This window comes from Amblyomma mixtum, chromosome 1, assembly GCF_055824585.1.
Source record: "Amblyomma mixtum isolate Tamu chromosome 1, ASM5582458v1, whole genome shotgun sequence".
NCBI classification, from domain to species: Eukaryota; Metazoa; Arthropoda; class Arachnida; order Ixodida; family Ixodidae; genus Amblyomma; species Amblyomma mixtum.
The window spans coordinates 180312377-180332528 of record NC_143012.1 but is presented as its reverse complement, the minus strand read 5'-3'; the positions used below and the strand labels follow the sequence as shown (position 1 = coordinate 180332528).

The following is a 20152-nucleotide window of genomic DNA, read 5'->3' as shown; positions in this document are numbered from 1 at the left end:
CCACAACCTAAGATGTGGTTTGGTTTATTGGGGTTTAACGTCCCAAAACGACTAAGGCTATGAGAAACACCGTAGTGGGGGGCTCCGGAAATTTCGACCACCTGGGGTTCTTTAACGTGCACTGACATCGCACAGTACACGGGCCTCTAGAATTTCTCCTCCAAAGAAATTCAACCGCCGCGGCCGGGATCGAACCCGCGTCTTTCGGGTCAGCAGCCGAGCACCATAACCACTGAGCCACCGCGGCGGCTCCACAACCTAAGAGAAATTTAAGAATATATAATTCGGGCAGCCAAGAGCACGGAAATTTTTTATCCGTGATGACGATTTCATTTTATTGATGCAAGGGCAGCTTATTATTGGCTACTGCTAACGTGTCGAAGGCTGAAAGTTTTACCGCCCAAACGCTATCACAGTTACACATGAATAAATACAAAAGGAGGTCCCAAAGTCACAGACTGATCAGCTGACTGCTGCCTGACCTGCTCTGCGCAGATGGGGTCCGTCAGTCGGAATTTCTAGGAAGCTCAGGTGAAGACAAGAGAAGACAGACCTGCACAGGACAAGAGCTTCTGCCCTTCCTTGTATTCACTTGACCTTCCAAAACATTCGCAATGAAATAACAACTATAGCCCAACAGACAACCAAGGGGCTCGTCAACTTTCACAGAAAGGAGGGGCGGTCCCCGCACACTCCGCTGACGGGTCGCCATGAGTCACCGTCACATCCGATAACGCGGCTAAGGGGTCACTTGTTGCCATTGCTGACTATTTGCAAGCGTCGTTATCAGTCCCTCCGCCAGTGTGAGCGCACGAGCGGGTCGGAGACGCAGCGATGGCGTCCCAAAGGAAGTCGTGTAGCACTAATCGAACCGGTGAACGGGCTGTCGACGAAGCAGTGTGCCCGACTGTAGACGATCGCTACATTCCACCCCTGCACGGCTAGAAGAACGTCTAGGCAAACTTTCATGAGGTGCTCGTTGGTTCTACCTAGCCGAAGTCGACGACGTGCACAGTTGCTTCGGAGACACTGAGCAGCCCGTCAGCGGCCGGGGACAACAAGGAAGGCTATCGAACGCACACTCCGGCGTTATCCGGTTCTTTTTCCGCAGCTGCAAATGTCCACCAGTAACAACCCCCGCTGTCGTCAGCCATGCCGCCAGCTCGAGGACTGTGGGACCACAGTTTGAAACAATGGGGTCTCCGTGCACTGTGCATGGAGAGCAAGTTTCGGCAGCAGCAGATGGGCCTCGGCATCAGCTCGGTGGCGTCCCACCGCGAAATGAACAGATGGGGGTACACACAGGAAGGGTTCGGCCGGCTGACAGCTCTGCCGTGTGTCCGGACAGCGAGGGTCCCGCCGCGCGCAGCTACAGGCGACCGACTGTCGCACACAAAGATGCAGAGCTCGTCCATGAGAGGGCGACTGGCCTTCGTACGATCATTCCCGCCCTCTGCAGTTTTGCCATGCAAACACGCAAACACAGAACGCTAAAAGGACGCCGGCGCAAGTGCACATCAAGCTATAAGTGCAATCAATGGCCGTGTAATGCCAGGTACACCAGCGGCCCGTCTTTGAAGATCCCAAAGACCAGTTGACCTGGCGCCTGGGCAAAAGGTGGCGGCGTTCGTGGCAGACACGCTTAGGGCGCGCGCCGCGCGACCTCTTGACCACGGCGACCGGCCGTAAGAGGGGGAGGAGGGGCACGCACCCCGGGAAGCCGTGCCTTGTTTCACAGCGCCTCGAAGGAAGCAGACCACGCGGCGTAATGGAAGCTCGCGCCCGCGCGGACACAAAAGGACGGAGGAGTGGCCTGCTCTTGCTCCCATTCACACACGCGGGGGAACCGGCTGCGGCGGCCGGGTCAGCGGCGGGCGCGGCTCCTCCCTCGGTGGGAGCGCAGCAGCGGCGATTGTCTTCCCTGTGACCGGCCTTTAAAACGAGTGACCGTTCGGGCCCCGCACGGGCGGCTTCGCCAGGCGCCGCGTCGTGCGCTCAAACCTGCCGAGCGTGCTTACGCGCTCTATGCAGCGGCGTGCCCGGCACCTGCCCACAAAGGTATTCTTTTTTTAGAAACACGACAGACACAAAAAAAGGACGATATTTTCGCATCCTAATAAGCTTGCAGTCACCTACGGAGGGGTCAAGTAAAACACTTGCGCGCCTCCCTCTATCTACGAGTCTTGTGAGTGACCGAGAGAGGGTTTTTTTGTCCACCGGTATCCGACCTTACTTCGATCCCACTTCGGACACACGGAGGCCCCATACTGCTACCGCTGGGATTCTTCGTACCAAATACGCCAGCAGGGTGGGATCGCGCCCTGCCCACCTAGCCAGGTGGGCGATCCCGGTTGTTAACGACGGCCTGGCGGAAACCAAGATGTCGGGAAATGGACTCGGCCGTGACTTGCAACGCAGAGAACGCGAGACCGAAAGTCCGGGTGGCAGAGGAGATTCCCAGGAGGAATGGTGGGGAGACGGAGTTAGGGAATCACCGGGGCAGAGCATGGCCACGGCTGACACAGCACAGGGCCCACAATGGAAGGTAATGGTTTATGGGGGTTTAATGTCCCAAAGCGACCAAGGCTATGAGGGACACCGTGGAGGACTCTGAAAACTGTCTTGATTATCTAGCAGGGACGCGATGCTTCAGACAAGTGCAGTGCAAAGAAAGCACGTGCACACGACAGGAGGCACACACAGACGGACGCAGTCGATCCAACAAGCACGTATTCGATAACGTGAACGTGCTTGTTGCCCTGCAGTTATTAACGAAAAATCAAACCAACTCGCCGAACGGCTCGCCTTAGTTCGATACGGCGAGTGCAAAGAAAAACAAAGCCCACAGCAGCACGCCATCCGAGCTACATGCAAATGTGCGACTGGTCTCACTCGACACGGAAGCCTCCAGCGGGTAATCCTTCACGTCGTAGTCACCTTCGAGCCACCAGAAGAGGCGACTCGCGCGGCTTCGTGCTCCTCGCGAAAACAACGCCGCACGAAGGGGCGGGGCCCTCTTTAAAGGCTGAGGCCACACCCAGCTTTAATACATGCCCCAGCGTGGCCACACCTATAGCTTCGGCGACGCATTCAAGCCGCAAAGCCACGCAGCTGCGGGAGTCGTCTTTTTGGCCGGGGTGTTGCTCAGTTTGGACTGCGTTCGCTTACAGCGGTTCTTTCGCCACCCCTGGACTCGGAACACCTGGGTGTCCGTGCGAGCGGACGCAGCCTCGTCCCGAGAGTAGCTCGGCCCGCGAGCAGAGAGCGTGCCGATGAACCGCAGTGTTGCTGCAACCGCTGCAAGCCGCCCCGTTACGTGCACTCCAGGAGGAAACAAAAAACAAAAAAAGGAAAAACAGCAGAGAAAGGGCGACCCCGACGGCGCCCGGTAACCGGAGAAGACGACGGCGACGAGGCCACCGGCGACGGGCGAAATAGAAAGAAGGATAAGGACAAAGCGGCGGCTCACACGGCCGAAGGACAGTTTCGGGCCGGCTGCCAAGCGTACGCACGGCGGCAACGACCCACCGCCGCCGCCGACGGAGTGGGATATACCGCTAGGCGCGCGCTGGAAGCGGTCCAAGTCGACGACGCCCGCGAAGGACTCGAGGCGGCCACCGGAGGAAGCCCCTGTACACTCGAGAGGCACCGGGCGACCGGCGCGCCCGCGCAGCCAAGACGGAAGACGCGCGGTTGTCCATCTCCACCGCCATCCGCAAACACGGCGTCCACACCAAGAGTGCGCGTGGGCCGCCAGGTCCCCGCAGCCAAGGCCACGACGAGGACCAAACAAGGAAGAGGCAGCAGTGCGCGCGCGTTTACGACGCGTCGGCGCCGCTCGCGGACTGCATCCCCAGCTGTGGCCGACGGCTACGACCCGAGGAAGAGGCGCGGACAGTGGACGCAAAAGAGCGGAGACCGCGGGGTCGGTGCGGCAGAGAAAACTCTGGCCAACGTACACTTGGAGACTTCTACTCTCCTCAGACCAGCCGATCGAGCACTCACGCCCACTACTGAGAAACAAACTCCCGCCCTTTCCGTTCTCAGCAGGGGTGAAAAAGTGAACGTGATAGCCCTACCCCCATCCATATCCCACTCTCGCAGACAGAGCCCACTGCACGTCCAGAAACCAGAGTGCCGAATCACACGATCCCAAATATGGCACACAGTCAATGAACGGAGCAGCAGTGCTCCGTTCTCAGTGGTCCCCAAAGTGAGACGTCAGCGAGCCACCAGTCACGACTGATCAACGAAGACGAAGACTGCCTACCTGTTGCTGCGAGCTCACATCACGAATAGTCCGCACAACACACACCAACAACGCCGGAGACAAACGAAGCGTTGATGTGTGTCTTCCTTCGTCCCAATCTCAATTCGCGCAGTTTCTACTATAATGCACAGAGAAGCCCTTCGAGTAGCGGTCTCATACATGCGGCCAGCAGCAGTTTGCTCATCGTCTCTCCAAAGATAACGGCTAAATAACGCTTTCTGTGCAGAGCGGGGGGTAGTAACCCCGCACAATCCCGAAGTTCGAGTCAGCATTCGGCTCTCAAGCAGCGGAAGCACGGAAGTTGTCGTAGGCGTAATCGAGGGCGCGCCGGCCTGTGCCCCTTTTTTTTGTCCTCGACCGCCCGTGGACGACGAACAGTTTGCTAGTGCGGCCCGTTGGGAGAGATCAGGTTGACACGGCTGCCTCAGAGCCTCGCCACGAAAACCAGAGATGGGTTCCCAATCGGGCACAGCCAAGAGCGCACGCTAGCAAAGGCTGCACGCAAAGGCACGGTCCCGTAGCCATGCGAGAGAAGGGAAGCACCTGCAGGCCGACGCGAAGTGGCCAAAGACGTCAAACTGCACGAGGGAGTACAATCGCCGGGCGCCGACGGAAAAGGCCGCCGCGCCCTGTCGCCTTGACTCGCTCGCTGCAGGCAGGCAGGAGCGCGACCGGTTGTCGTCCGCTTTCCGCCACACAATGCGCACGCCGGAACGGCTTCGCCAAGCCAGCGCCAGGGATTAGCCCCCACCCGAAAGGAGAAAACACTAACCGAACTAGACCTTCACGACCAATTTCGCCAGCAGATTTCAAGTCAACGTTTCCGCCAGAAAAAAAAAAAAAAGGGGGGGGGGGGGGGGGGAGAGACAATTTAGCGTGGTTAGGCCAAACGTGAATTTGGTGCGCTCGCTCTTATGTTTTCAACTTCAGTTCGAGGGTAAGAGGGCAATACGATCGCGGTATGCTCTGCATACGTTGCGCACGGATGGATGTTGATGAAGGGGACAACGGCATCCAAAGCACATCGCGAGAGACTGCAGCAGTTAAGCACGCGGGATGTTCGGCTGCGGCGATGGCGTAGTGATCTTCCACAGAGGAGTGTTTTTAGCGTAAGGTGTTTTGCATATTTGGTCATTAAAGCCTGCTGCAGGTAGGCCACCAGCCAGAGGCTTCGGACAATTATCGGCGAAATCTCAGATTGTGGAGGGGGGGGGGGGGGGGGGTAGTGCCCGCGCACTAAAGGAAAACGCCGCCAGATGGGGCTGCTGGTCGCAAATGAGGCTGGGAGCGCACGCCTTGCCTAAGGAACGATGACGTGGTCGTATTCATTACTAGTACGCACTGGCTTATGCGTCGGGCGGTCTTCGGAATAATGAGTCGTTCTTTCAGGAAAGGGCGCAGTAAGCGTCATTCCTCGACTCGACCCCCCCCCCCCCCAACCACGCAGTGAGGTAGCACGGGATGAAAGGGAGAGCGAAAGACTGAAGAGAGAGAGAGGTGCCGTAGTGGAGGTCTCCGGAATAATTTCGACCACCTGGGGATATTTAACGTGCACTGACATCGCACAGCACACGAGCGCCTCTTGCGTTTCGCCTCCGTCGAAACGCGGCCGTCACGGTCGGGACGGCGCCCGATTGCCGGCGTATCGCACATTGCAGAAAACAGCACTGGGAGCGAGATGAAACACGACGTGATTTTCGTGCATTGGAGCGACGCACGAATCGTAGAATCCGGGGCCCGAAAACACGGCGAAGAAAAGGCCATTCTCACGACCGGCCCAGTATAATGGCACTCAAATCCGAGGCGTCACGAATGCGCGCTCATCCCATTACGAGCTCTCCGGCTGAATCTAGCGGCAACGAACAAACAGGGGGCTGCTTTATAGCCGAGGTATACCCCACGATTCGACTGCACAGGAGAAACGACAAACCTTCCACAACGCCCTCTGCCCGAAAATATGCACTCTCCGGAGGAGTGTAGAGTGTTTGGAGGGCAATGGTCTTTAAAAAATCATACGGCACTTGGAAGTCAATAACTATTCAATTTAATTCAAATTTATTTGCATCTATACAACATGCACAGATGACGGGAGTGCAGACAAAAAGCCAAACGAATTTGGCTTGACGGGGTCTGTACTCCCTACAGAAATGGCACTATACACAATGAAGAGAACACAAAGATACAATAATGGATAAACGAAAAAAAAAAGCATCAGCGAACATTCTATAACAGAAATACATACGGGCAAAAAAAATAACAACAGAATGCTGAAAGGAATTAAACTGCACAAAGCATATAGTATAAAATGATACCAATAAAACAGGGTGTGTTGCTGGGCAAGTAGGTTTGACATCCTGAACATGCAGCGCTGGCAGACGAGAGAGACAGGAGAGACGACACACACAGCGCTCTGTGTGTGTCGTCTCTCTTGTCTCTCTCGTCTGCCAGCGCTGCATGTTCACAATAAAACAGCTTTGAAATTGACAAGTATAAATAATAAGTTACTAACAAGCAAAGAAAATTGGTTAGGCATTCATGGCGTCAGTGTGTACTACAACAAAGCAAACAGAACAAAAAAAAGAATCCACAATGAACCCATTAAAAGGAGAGATAGGTTGTTATTGAGTTTCTTATGAGTTTAACAAAGATATCAGTGTGTGGTGTAACATTTGTTGACCGCAGTTAGTGCGCGCTTCAGGAACGTACCATGTTTCTCTGTGACGTGCGTTGTAAATGTTAGAACGCATTGTCTATTGAGATAAATGCTCGAAAAATTTGGTGTTCTGTTTTTTCGCAGTAGTGAAACGCTTGAGTAAAATACTACGATATATGGAGGTGACCAGCTGTAAGTTAAGAGCGCTGAAAAGAGGCGGCGTATGAACTACGAAACGCGTTTTCTTTTCTTTTTTTTTCGATCTTTCGCGGTGCTTCGAAGTTCTGGGTGCATTCTGAATGTTCTAAAACAGCGGACACATCTAGGACACGTGTTCCCGCCCCCATCAGTCCACTGGCATCATTCCACACAGCGCCAGGCCAGCGTGGGACGCCTTCAGTCTTTTTTTTTTCTTTTCATTACGTTCACGAAAACGTGACGTTCGACACTGGGTCCAGGTGAGGCCTAAGATTAGAACGGCGTGCGCAAAAAAAAACATTCTCACTTTTCTCTAAAAAGAAGTACGGCCGCGAGAGCTTGCGAAACAAATTTATCCCGTTCTTTCTTTGTTTCTCCGACGACTCGTCAGCCCCCGCTCTGTTTACATCGCGGTCTGTCAAGCCAGCTGTCTCCCACGTGCCTCACTGTTTTGCAGTCGCGACACCCGGCGAAACCCAAACAACTGTCGCCGCAGTTTCGCGACGGGCACCGAGGCGGGCATCGCTCCCTTGCCTCGAGGGATATAGTACACCGTGTGTGGGACAGACCGAGCGACCGGATAAGTGACGTTGCGCAAAATGCGCTTCGGTATGTCACCCGAGAATTCACTGTCGCAACAACACCGCGGACGAAACGGCAGCACCAAACACACACGCCATGTGGGGCCACTGCCCCGGCGCCTCTCGCACGGCTGTGAGGAATGCGAGTGACAATGTCATCACTGCGACGCAGTGGCGCGTTCGCTATTCTTTTTACGGCGAAAGCCTGTAATGCCTCATACTGAGGTGACCAAGGAATGTTAGCAAGTGTGTCCACGTTTCGCGCGTCACTACTTAAAAAAGAACTGTCGAGGGTGGAAATCGAACCAGGGCCTTTGGCATTTGAAGTGGAGGTGCTACCACTCCGCCACGAAGGCTCAGCGTTTGGGCATGAATAAAGGCGCATCTAGTGAATGCGCGGGCTTCATAAATGAAACAAAAGGAACAAAAATAAAACAAAAATAAGAAAGCAACGACACAAAAACTAAAAAATAAAAAAACAAACAGTGCGCCAGGAAGCGCTTTCGCCTTGCAGCACTTTAAGAGCCGAAGTGGCCCCCGAATTTTTTTTGTTCATTTTTTCTTTCTAATCCGTTCCCTTCCCCGCGCCGCTCTGATCCCCACGTATACGACACTTCCACGGGAACCCACACCTCGCGAATGAGGAACTCTGCGGTGCAGTAAATCATTCGCGCGATCGCCGATATCTGCGTCGTTTCTCCGTCTGCTGCGCAGATATGTATGCGCTAACCTTTAGAGCAATTAGCGCCACTTGACGCGTGTCGGCACGCCTACGTAACTGTTTCGGCCGCCTATATACGTATGTACAAGGGCGTTCGATTCGTCGCCCTTCACCGCGTCCGAACGATCTCGCCGATACGCCTGCGGCCCACGGCCGGCCACGCTTCGTTCTAGACGCGCTACCGCTACTCCCCTTCATTCTGCGTACCACATGTTTTTGTTTTCCTCTCTCAATATTGTCGTTTCACTGCTGTTGCGGCCTCGCATTTTCGTTCTACTAAAGTCTAAGCTTCCATTTCTTTTGTTTTCTGAAATACTTAAACAATTCCTCCATGGGACATTTCGGGCAGAGCGAACGAATAAACGCGTATTTTTGGAAAGCAAATGCAAAAAGTGCAATAGCCCGTGCGACCCCAACCAGCCGCGGATGGCACCGCGCGGAGGCAACATCGGCACCACGGCCCCACTGTACCACGGTGGAGCACGCCACATCGGGGTCAACGCCCCCTCCACACAACTGAGCAAGTTTTCTTCCCACAGGCTGCGAAAGTTTTACACGCAGTTTCGTTCCCCATTTTATCCAAAGCCTGCTAAAACTGACCGACCACCAGATCCCGCATAATGCGCCGATGGCGAACCTAAGCGACGAAAGCGTCATGACCGTGCACAGCGTCGACAGCACTCATCCACTCTGTTCGACAATACCTCCGCAAAGGTTCTTTGATTTCCATTATGGACATCATAACGTCATTCCCTGTACTTCACGGGCCATGTATTCGCTACTTTTCCTCCATGTTTTAGTTGCAATGCAACTAACACAACGTAGGCAGCTCTAGAACAAACCGGCGAACACCAGCCAATACCCCCCCCCCCCCCCCCTCAAAAAGCGCCCGCCAGGTAACGGAGTCGACGGACCGTCATGACGTCACAGTATTATACGTGGTTAATCCCCACGCACCTGCCAACCCCCTAGTAATGTCTCACACAAGTTCTTTATCTTCCTTCCTTGCACCAGAGGTGCCCCGCCAGAGGCGGTTTGTTTAACTTGAAGACTGAAGCTTTTCTTCGCACCAGGGGTGCCCCGTCAGAGACGGTCTTGCGACGAGATACGATGCAGGGATGAAGGGAATACTTGAAGTTTATGTACAGATATTTACAATCACATACAAGTTAAGGCACTGGAGACATATTAAGCGGCAAAAAGACAAACAAAAAAAAGGTGGAACTGGCTAACACTAGGGGAGGCCCCTACACGGCATAGCCGAAGATGCATAGCACCTGACCTTAGCCCAGAACCCTTTTTCCGGCTCCGGGGCCCGGTTTTAAAGCCCGTAAGGCCCGGCCCACATTTGGTAGCCACCAATCATGCTACACTCTTCATACGATTGGCTCATCGAGAGCATGGCCAGCCCTCTAGCCTCCGTAGGGCAAAACACCCTCTCCATTGCAAAAAAAAAAAAACAAAAAAAACAAACACAAACGCACAGTCGTGCCAGCATGTGCGGGGTAGAACATTCTATCCCTCCAAAATAAAAGTAAAAATAAACACAAAACACACTCGTGCGAGCACGTGCTGTCGGTTTCCCCAAGGACCCTCGACTTTGGCGTCGTCCCGGATTAAGGGATTATCGGGCTTAAACGCGTAGTTACCGCTGTAACTGCCACTGCGAGCTCGGACCTGCATTCCAAGGCGACTTAGCCTTCCCAAGGCTGTTTAGTCGGCGCCTCTCCGGTACCCGTAGCGTCACCCAACTCGGGCCTTCCTGCTCGCGGCTAGACGCGCTGTCGCCGGCTATTCCTCATCTCTTTTGCCCCCTCGTCAACGGCGCCCTGACGCCGTTCCGTCCGGCAGTGCTTAATCCTCTCAGGAATCCTGCAGACTTTTCGAACGAGACGTTCGTCACGAGCTTGTGTCGCATATCTGGTGTCCGCCAAGACGAGGGGATTAAGACAAGGGGGGGTCGACGTGTGGCGGCCCTTCAGCCACATAGCTTTCACCGCTCTTTTGCCTAGCCGGCGCGAATCAGCCCCAAAGGGCGATGGACGCCCGAGCGGCCCGGCGCCTGCGCGCGCGCGCGCGCGCATCTTTCCAAGAAATGTCATTCTTCCCTTCGAGCGCACCCCACCGTCCCGTCCCGTCCCGTCGAGGGGGGGGGGGGGGGGGGGGTCCATTGAAATTGGCAGCGGCGGGGTACTGAGAAAGAATTAGCGGTAGTAATGATCCCGCACGCACTACCGATCCCTTACACCCCTGACCTCAACTGCTGGAGGCCGGGCCTCCTCCGAGGGGCACTATCCGCTTCGTTCTTGAGCTGTAGCCGACTCGCGTGGTCTCCCATGATCCCACTAGCTGGACCACTGCCGCCGAAGCCACCCTCTGCCCGATTTTACGAAGTTCCCGATCTAACGAACAAATTTTGATTCCCCGGAAAGTGCCCATTGATTGCACTGTTCTCAATAACCCGAAATAACGAAACAAACGACCGCTAAACCCGAATTAAAACTTTTTCCAAAAATAATTGAGCAAAGAAAGGTGATTTCTCCCTTATTTTCCCAATATCTCGCAGCCTGTTGGTTTTGTTCTGACGGGGCTGCAAGCTGCGCCGCTGCACGGAACAAAGGACCCCGCAGTCAGCGGCGCTTCCCACCTTGGCTTTGAATCGGTTCTACCATGTGGCGCTTGCATGCACAAGCGATTTGGGCCGCTTTCGCGGACTTTCCAAACGCACAGGCGCGGGTTGTCGGCGAATGCGATGCCTCGGTTGCTTTTGGGTGACGCTAGGTTACAGTTTAAGATTTCAAAGGCCGGAGAAATGCCTTCCTCCATTTTGCGAATTTCCCGATTTAGCGAAATAATTCGTGGCTGCTCTTCACTTCGTTAAATCCAGCTTTAACTGTACTGTTCCTATTTATTAAAGCCCATCGGGTAATGAGGCAGCTTTTGATTACCCCTTTACAGTGGAATCCGATGCGCAATTAATATTGTGGCCGAATTTTCCTTCTGTCGCGTTGCTCTTGTTCCATTTCTCGGCAAAAACTGCGAGGACTAAAGAGTTGAGAGGCGAAGGCCGAGGACACTATGCCGTGACGACTTCCGGTGAATGTAACGTCACACCGTTCCCGTGGCTACATCGATATCCAAATTATACATCTTTCGGGGATCTCAAGTGTTAATGACGCTTAATTACACATCTTTCCATCTAATTTGACACAAATCCGGCGCTTTTCCGACCATTATGTGACAATTTTCACTACGCCGTGACGACTTCCGGTGGATGTGACGTCACATCGTTCCCGTGGCTATACCGACGTCCGCGTTATTTCGACGCAATTTTGACATTTTTTTTACTATAATTAATTAACCAATCACTCTACAGTCGTCAAACGTGGCTTCTAGGTTCATGTTTTCCTCCTCTATCTGAAGCAACCATTCGATTTCTCCTATCTTATTTAGTTCCCGAGTTATCACGCTGCCAAAGGTGTGACACCCTCTTCTACCGGACGACAGTATGGGGCCATTAAAGGCTGCCGCCTTAAAAAAGCAATACTGCCGCTGGGCGTTTCTCTGCGGCAACCGCAACGCAGTGACATGCAGCCGTCGCTCACAGTCGCAACCGAACTGATATCCGCTTCTGGCGTTTCGACCAATCAGGCGAGGCCGATTACGACGGTTTCGACTGTGACACAAACTCGGGAGTACGGACCCCCGACCGTTTTGCGCCGAACAGTCAACCAACTATAGCCTGAACCACACTTCTGGTCCAGCGCTTACATCGTCGCGTACATGGCCCCGAACGTCGTGGAAAGGGACGCGCGTGATCGCCACCCTTCCTGAACAATACAGTCGCTAATGTGGGCCTAAACAGAGCGTTGCATCCATGGCTATATGCACGAGCACGCGGATTCAGTGGAGGGGGTGCAGTGCCAGCAGTTCGCTTGCGCTCCCCTCTTAAATGGGTGCCAAATCTTGGAACGATGCAAGAGAGGCCACATTTGCATTTCTACGAACATCGAAGCTTGCGTCAACATCCCCCCCCAACACACAAAACAAATCGTTTGCATATCAGGTTGATACAGGGCTCAGAGGCCCTTCTATTTCCACATAAAAAAAAATTCTCTCACTAAATGGTTTGTGCAGGCCTAAACAAACCCAACTGAATTCTGCAGTGTGGAACACCTACTGTTAGTCTGCTGCAGTCATGTCCAAAGTTTTGCACAAACAACCATAATGGTTGGAAATAGAGACACCAAAGTGCCAAGATTTGTCAAATAGTCGTCCGAGCAATGACCTCGCGCCTCAACCAATTGTAATTGGGAGAATCAGAGAGGGCAGATAGCCATAGTCTTTACTAAAATGTTGCTGTTGCAATAGACCAGAATTCCTGCAAGAGAGCAAGAGTTTAGGGCCAGTCCTCACCTTCTTTGATGCTGGCCACAAGTGCTTGAAGCACACACTGTCTTTGTTACGATATATATATATATATATATATCCTCAGGGATACACATGAAAACAAAAATCCACAATACAAGGTTATTAACAATATATTCACATGCCTATAGTGAAGGACGTGCCACACACCTCATTCTTTGAGAAACATTAATTGCTGTGTTTACTGGCTGACAAAAAAAAGCACTGCAGTTGCAATATGAACAGTGCTAAAGTCGCCTGAAACAAACAAACCACTGCTACCAGTAGCACTCCCTCAGAAAAAATTCTAGGTACACAGCTGCGCACAATTCTAGGTACACAACTGTGCCCATAATGCCTGAAAAAGTCAAGGTAAGGCTTGGTTTGGTTTATTGGGATTTAACGCCCCAAAGCGACTCAGGCTATGAGGGACGCCGTAGTGAAGGGCTCCGGAAATTTCGACCACCTCGGGTTCTTTAACGGGCACTGACATCGCACAATACAAGGGCCTCTGGAATTTTGCCTCCATCGAAATGCGACCACCAAAGCCGAGATCGAACCCGTGCCTTTCGGGTCAGCAGCCGAGCACCATAACCACTGAGCAACCGCGGCGGCTTTAAGGTAGTGCTTCATACATGAAGTGTGCATTAACAGCACCAATATATCTGGTTGCTAGAAGCACATATGCGTGTGTCCCCTACTCACCCTGTTTTGTGTCCTGTAGTAGCATCCAAGGAGCACATACAAGGTAACCAACCTCAGCACACAAAACTCTTCAAAAAAAATTCGGATTTTATTCCCTCACCATTGCCTTCAGTCTGGATGAAATGATTTACATTCCGCCATCCAAGTACCTTTGTTCCAACTTTTAACAAGATACTCCCAGTAAAACGATATCTGGTGTTCCCTTAGTTGGACCCGGCCTTCTTTAACGACACATCCTATCATCTTACTAGTCAGTGCACCAGGGACAACCTGAGGAGCATTTGCGATTAACTGGTAAAGGTTGCTGCAATAGTGGATACCCTGCTCATAGCCTGTGATTTCGCTCCCATGAATAAGCAGTTGGAAGTCAGCACATGTGGTGTTGTCTTCATTTTCTTTGCTCTCCTATCCTCATCTTGTTTGCACAGTTTTAACTTCCCTTGACATAAACCAACTAGCCCGCAAAAATGTTTTCCTATACCAAAAATTCTTCGGAGTGTAATTGTCTTACACCGAGGTTCCACAGAGAAATTGCTTTTATGAAATTTTATTCCAGGTCTCACGCATGCTCCAGCTCACAGTGAAGACTAGTAGCATAATGAACAACCCATACTACTACTACTACTGCTTGTAGTGCTGCTTACCTAAGGCACTGCTAAAGCTTTTTTTTCCTCCAAATTTGAGAACTACAACAAAATTGACATACCTGTGTGCTGTTTCAGTTTCACCAGTTTCACCAGTTAGGAACAGGCAGGCCTGGAGAAGCTATTCCATTCAATGAACTAGTTAACTATACAATAAATCCAACAAGCACAGTTAGCTGAGGTCAATGAAAGGGGCTCCTTGTGCAGCAAAATTACTGCACATATTTTACAGCTACCCTGTTGTGTATTCGCTGTATGCCTAGAGCCTTTTATATTATGATAGGTAATTGATAGGCTTCAATCTAAAATGTGCTGGCCAGCAGACATGCAGTCTGAAGAGAACACTGACAGGTGCAGATTCCCAACAGGAACAGGCAAGCAGATCCGCTCCTCGCTAACACACAAGAAACTCTGTTCAGTTTCTTGATATACTCTCTGTGGTGAACACAGGTCCAGTGTAACATTGCAAGCATCCCAGAACAGCTTTAATGTGCTGGTGCTGTAAACCATTTGAATAGATTGCTGGAAACTGCACCAACAAAGGTCACATAAGCCAACACTTTTTATAGTGAATAGTGCAATCTGCAGAGTTCGGACTGTCTTTGCTGCCAAAGGGCACAAGGACCCAAATGGTGGCACTGCTCAGTACATATTTTGTGCATATGGGATGAATGCTGCCAGTTGATCCTTGACATCGTAAGTCACACCAGAGTGATAGTGGGCCTTTATTTACTTACTCTACGACCCGGATGGACTGGTTGACCAAGACATGCACTTAGCTGAATCTCTCTACAGCACAACATTTAGGACAAAGCGAGCTCGCCAAAAATTGTAAGGACTGTTTGTGGACGAAGGTGGCAGGTACGCAGGTACCGAGACGGAACCGTGTTGCCCCCTTCCAGTACAAAAAAAGCAAACATTAGCGCCAATGGGCAGGTGCAGGTCCTCAGCCTGTATTTCCTACTTATCCTGCCGCCCTTCCGTGCATGAGTTGATAGACAAAAGGAAGACTATCATTTTAACCTTTTTTAACCTCCAATATCTCTGGTGCTGCATATGCCAGAGAGGAAATATTTGTGGAAGGATGACGATTTAATAGCAATCAGACTCGCTTTTCCTGCTCCCAGTGCTGACCGTTTCAGGGACCCTTTAAGGTACCCAACAGTGACACTGGTTACTCCTTGTCTCAGAGATGGACAAAAATGTGCAAGATCTGACACATCACTTGGTAAATGGCGTGTCATTAAGCAATATGACTTCCTATGGGAATATTATATGTCAATGATGGCTCAGTGGTTATGGTGCTCGGCAGCTGATCCGAAAGACGCGGGTTCGATCCCGGCCGCGGCGGTCGAATTTCGATGGAGGCGAAATTCTAGAGGCCCGTGTACTGTGCGACGTCAGTGAACGTTAAAGAACCCCAGGTGGTCGAAAATTCCGGAGCCCTTCACTACGACGTCTCTCATAGGCTGTGTCGCTTTGGAATGTTAAACCCGTTAAACCAGCCAATATCACTGGAGAAAACAATATGCCGCTCGCAAGCAAAGTTGACGGCGGTGGACCAAGGGAGTGTCAGGTCACCGGCGTTCTCAACGCACTACTCATGCAGCGACTTCATATCCGTACATGCGTCCACCCATACAACAGACGGTGCACTGACGAAGGTAGCGCCCGGCAGGCCATCGGGAGAGACGCCACATCCCAGCGTCAGCGGCCGGCCGGCACCACCACCCCGACACGGCCGGCCGCACACTCTTCCCGAGTCGACGAACTGTCGACGTCCCCAGCGCTGGCGAGCCCGCGCACACTTCCTCGTCGACCTTATCGCTTGACCAGCGGCGGCCAGCGCGGAAAAAACGGCCAGCTGCTTGCTTCGCCCTTTCCCTTCCTCCTCTTTTCCCTGCCACTTCCGCTTCTGCTGTCGTGAGTCGCTCAAGCACCTCCGCACGACACGAGACTGCGGATCACCTGTGCGCCGCACCGGCTGTCAAGACGCGGCTGAAACCGCCTCCGCCCACACGCTCGACCTTCCAAACTCGCCTCGGGCGCACCGGGCCGCGCGAACGCTGTGGTGTCGAAATGCGGCGTCGAGGGCGAACAAACAACCCCACTCGAGTCAACACTGCCCTGGCGCGTTAGTAACTTAGCGTCACAAACCGCGGCACTTGTGCCGAGGAGGCAGACGACGACGAAAACCGCTGCTGGCGCGGCCTAAAAGGCAACGGCCCACTTTTTGCAGTAGCTGCTGGCGTGACGGCCGACGAAAATCACGACGACGCCCGCGTGTGAATCACTCCGCCTGTTTTCCGTCTAAACAGCCAGGCTCGGTCGTCGCATTTGCAATGCACTTATTCAGATTCCGACGCTCGCGCCGTCGCGTCGTCGGAACGTGATGTGGGTTCGCGCGCGAGGGTACTCGGGGGCGGGCGTCAAATAAATGCGCCAACGAAAAACGAAGCTCGCAGGGTGAAACAAAGCCACGAACACGTCCCCAGCATGCGCCAACATGCAGAGCTCCCAGCCCGCGCGGCTAAAAGTTGCACACGTATCTCGCACCCACAATAGCAGCACTACAAGTGTAGGCGAAAAACAACACAAACACACGTGAACCTGAGAACAAATAAAGGGGTGGGAAGGAGAGGGGACTCGCGGGGCAGGCAACGCAGACCTAAAGCGCGCCCTGATAGGTCTGCATTGTTCCCGAGGTAGCTCCTTTTGTTGCCTAACGCACGCAGGGCGCTCCGCGCGCGCTGGGCACGGAGTCGAAACGCAATGACCTGTGTCCATATGACCCCGCCGACGAGGTAGAGGGTTTATCCTCCGCTCCCGATCACGGCACCTCGACGGCGCTAGGTGATTGCCCGTCCGGTCCCTGGCTTTGGCACGGAGAGCAATGTCATGCAGCGCGTCGTTCAGTCGAGGCTCGCTTGCTTCCCTTCGCGCAATAAATCCTCCGACAGTCGGCCTCGAACCTCGGGCGCGAAAAAAGCGAAATCGGCCGCAAGGAACTGCACGCCAATGCGTGTTTCCAAGAGAGCCAAAAAAAAAACCGTCGTGGTCTAGGAAGAATATCCGCGCTTCACGCACGCAGCGAGTACTTTCCTATTCTTTTTTTCGTTATCGCCTTGATCGCTTATTTCAAAAGCGTGCTCATGCCACCAGAAAAAAAAAAAAGAAAAAGTAGTCTTTGCTGGCAGTGTTCCCAGTGGAACGCAACCAATCGCGGAGGAAATGGAAATCACTCCGCAGAGGCTTCTTCAGCTGCCCCTCGCGTCGCCGCCCGCCAGTCTGGCAGCCGATAGACCACGGCCGCTCGCCAGCGCTCGTTCGACTGGTTTACGAGCAGTATTCTTTCGCGATCTCCGCTGTACACACGGGGGCCACAATCTTCAAAACGGAGGCCGAGCGGCCTGCTGTGGTCAAACACAAACCGGTTAACACGGAGACAGTCTTTGTTCAAACAAAATCTGAACACTTTCTGTAGCTTTTAGAGATTTTTTTTTTTTTTGTTGTTGTTGTCCACAGCCATCCTGCACATCATCGCCGCACAGCGGATCGTAACAGCGGAGGGGAAGAAGACGATATCAAATAAAAAAGAAAGGTAGCACGCGCACAGACAACCATCGACGCCCCATCACCTGTTCCCTCAATTCGGACCGCAGGAAGACGCGTTTTGGGGGCATGAGGCAGTCGCACTTACCCTTGTTGCTGTCAGGTATCCGACACTGTCCAGGTACGGCGGTTAGGAAACACCCACGACGACATCAGGCATTTCGGACGGCTCTCGAGCACTTTGAAAGCTGACAAACACCACACACAAGCGATCACCGAGTAACCAGCGAGCGCGGCTCAGCCGACAGCGTTATGCGGTCCGTCCGCAACTTTCTCGGCGACCATCGCTAACGAAGTAGTCCTAAGTGACGACGTTCCGAATAGGCGGTTGCAGAATATAAGTGAATTTCAGAAGCACCATTAATGTGAAATGATGCGTTTTCGGCGATTTAACAGCGTGATGATGCAAACACAGAACTAATGCACGCCTGTAAACAAAGCGCTCTGTGACGTTCACTTTGTGTCACTCCGCCGTCTGAAACAAGCCTGGATTGGCACGACTAGGCAGCGTTTGGATTCGAGTTTGGCTTTTTCAAGTTTTTGTTTCTCGCAAGTAAGAAACTCTATGCTCGCAAGGGTCGATAAGATAGAAAATGTATTCAGACGCATAATATTTTTCGAAGAACATTCACCTTTATTTCATTAATGTTTAAAAATGAAGAAACAATTTTGTAAGCTACTTCTAATGCGCTGTAGTTAAAATAATTATAGCTGTAGCGGAAAGCTAACGTGACGCGTCACGCGTCGTCTGCTACTGTGTGAGCATCGTTGTTTCGCCGTTGACACCTTTCTAGCCTTTAGAGAATTACTGAAATATTTTCCCATGAAGCGTTTAAAAAAAACTTTAATTTGCTGTAATGGTTAGAGAATTGAAAAGAAAACAATGTTTCAGAGGCATGATTACGCAGCCCCTGAGTTAACAGCCATACACTGAACCCCGCGACCAGTGAAACCTACAGACGGTTGTACCGTACACATTTGCGTATGAATGCGAAAGCAACACTAGTCCTATTACGAGAAAAGCCGGCGGCGCATGTGTGTGTACTCGCAAATGGTGCAGAAAATCCCAGCGATGGCAAGAAAGAAAGGGTTACGTCATCAAGCGGCCGTTTGACGCATACGGCGCCAGTTTTTGCGACATCCGTACCAAAATTTTGACGCAACCGTCTGTCGCACAGTGTTCCGGGTGGTGTCAAACGATTTCTCGTTGCATATAGCTTACATCTGCTAGTCAAGTTGGTGGCCAGCTTGCAATAGGGATTCGAACTGACGATATATGCACCTTCTGTTGTGTGTCTTTTGTATCAAAACTGTGATGCAACCGTTCCTCACACAGCCTTCCGGGTGGTGTCAAACATCGTGCACACCGAAATGGTGTGCCCGCGGCACACCATTTCGTCCCTCGATTTCATTGCGGCCGGTTGCGTGTATTGCATGTAAAAACATTACCCGTAAACAATGCACCCAGGGACAGTAATGTTTTCACATTCCCGCACGTAAGCAGTCTCAAGTTCTCTGTCAATTTTTTTATTTTTATTTTTTCAGAATTTAGCTTTGCCAATTACGCTGAAAGTTTCTGTTAGCGGTGATACTATTTGGCAGATGCTCCAAGCGTGAGGCAAGTGTCGCATGAAAATTTCAGGGGTGTAGTATGTCGTCCTGCTCCTGAAATGATGTTCAATGAAATTTCTTTATAATTTGTCATGAGCTCTTCAAATGACGCTGGTGCACGACGACCGCAGAGGAAGTAACCATGCATCTATTTTTCCCATGTGTACCGCGTACGAGGTTTGTGCTTATGGCAGCCTTTCTCGGGTTGAATGGGCCTAGAAATGACACCGCTATTCCTTTTTTTTTTGCATCTGCGGTATTTCTATAGTACATCTGGACGCGCTTTCGCAGCCAAGGAATATTCAATACAAATAATAAGCACTCAAATAGGAATAATTAAGACTCAAAATTATAAGTGGAACTAAATGCTGTGTAGTGGAATCAGCTGCTTACTGTAAGTTATGATACCGAAACTATACATAACTATACATACCGAAAGGATACATAATTTTTATTGCATGTATTCTTTTGTTTATAATTATGCTAAGGAATTAGTATATTTTGAAGTTCAGAATGGCGCAAAAGACACACACAGGAAAAAAGGGAATGACTCTTTGTGTCATCCCCTTTTTTCCTGTGTGTGTCTTTTGCGCCATTCTGAACTTCAATCATGAACCAACTAGCCCCAAAGCAAGTTCTTCTGCAACGCATTAGTATATTTTAATGGCCATGTGGAGTTTGACTGCACCTAGCGAATAATTTTTCCTTCCCATGAAGTTTAGATTTGGGTTTCAGCCAACAGCCAAATGG

The 20152-nt window shown here is 51.8% G+C and overlaps 1 protein-coding gene across 1 annotated transcript in view; it reads right to left on the bottom strand.

The window, feature by feature from the left end:
- trc (Serine/threonine-protein kinase tricornered) overlaps positions 1-18206 on the bottom strand; it is an 84782-nt gene extending 66576 nt beyond the window's left edge. The window contains exon 1 of the mRNA XM_089560230.1: positions 17880-18206. The gene's annotated coding sequence lies outside the window, so the exon portion shown is untranslated. The remainder of the gene's footprint in view (positions 1-17879) is intronic.
- Positions 18207-20152: the final 1946 nt, after the last annotated feature.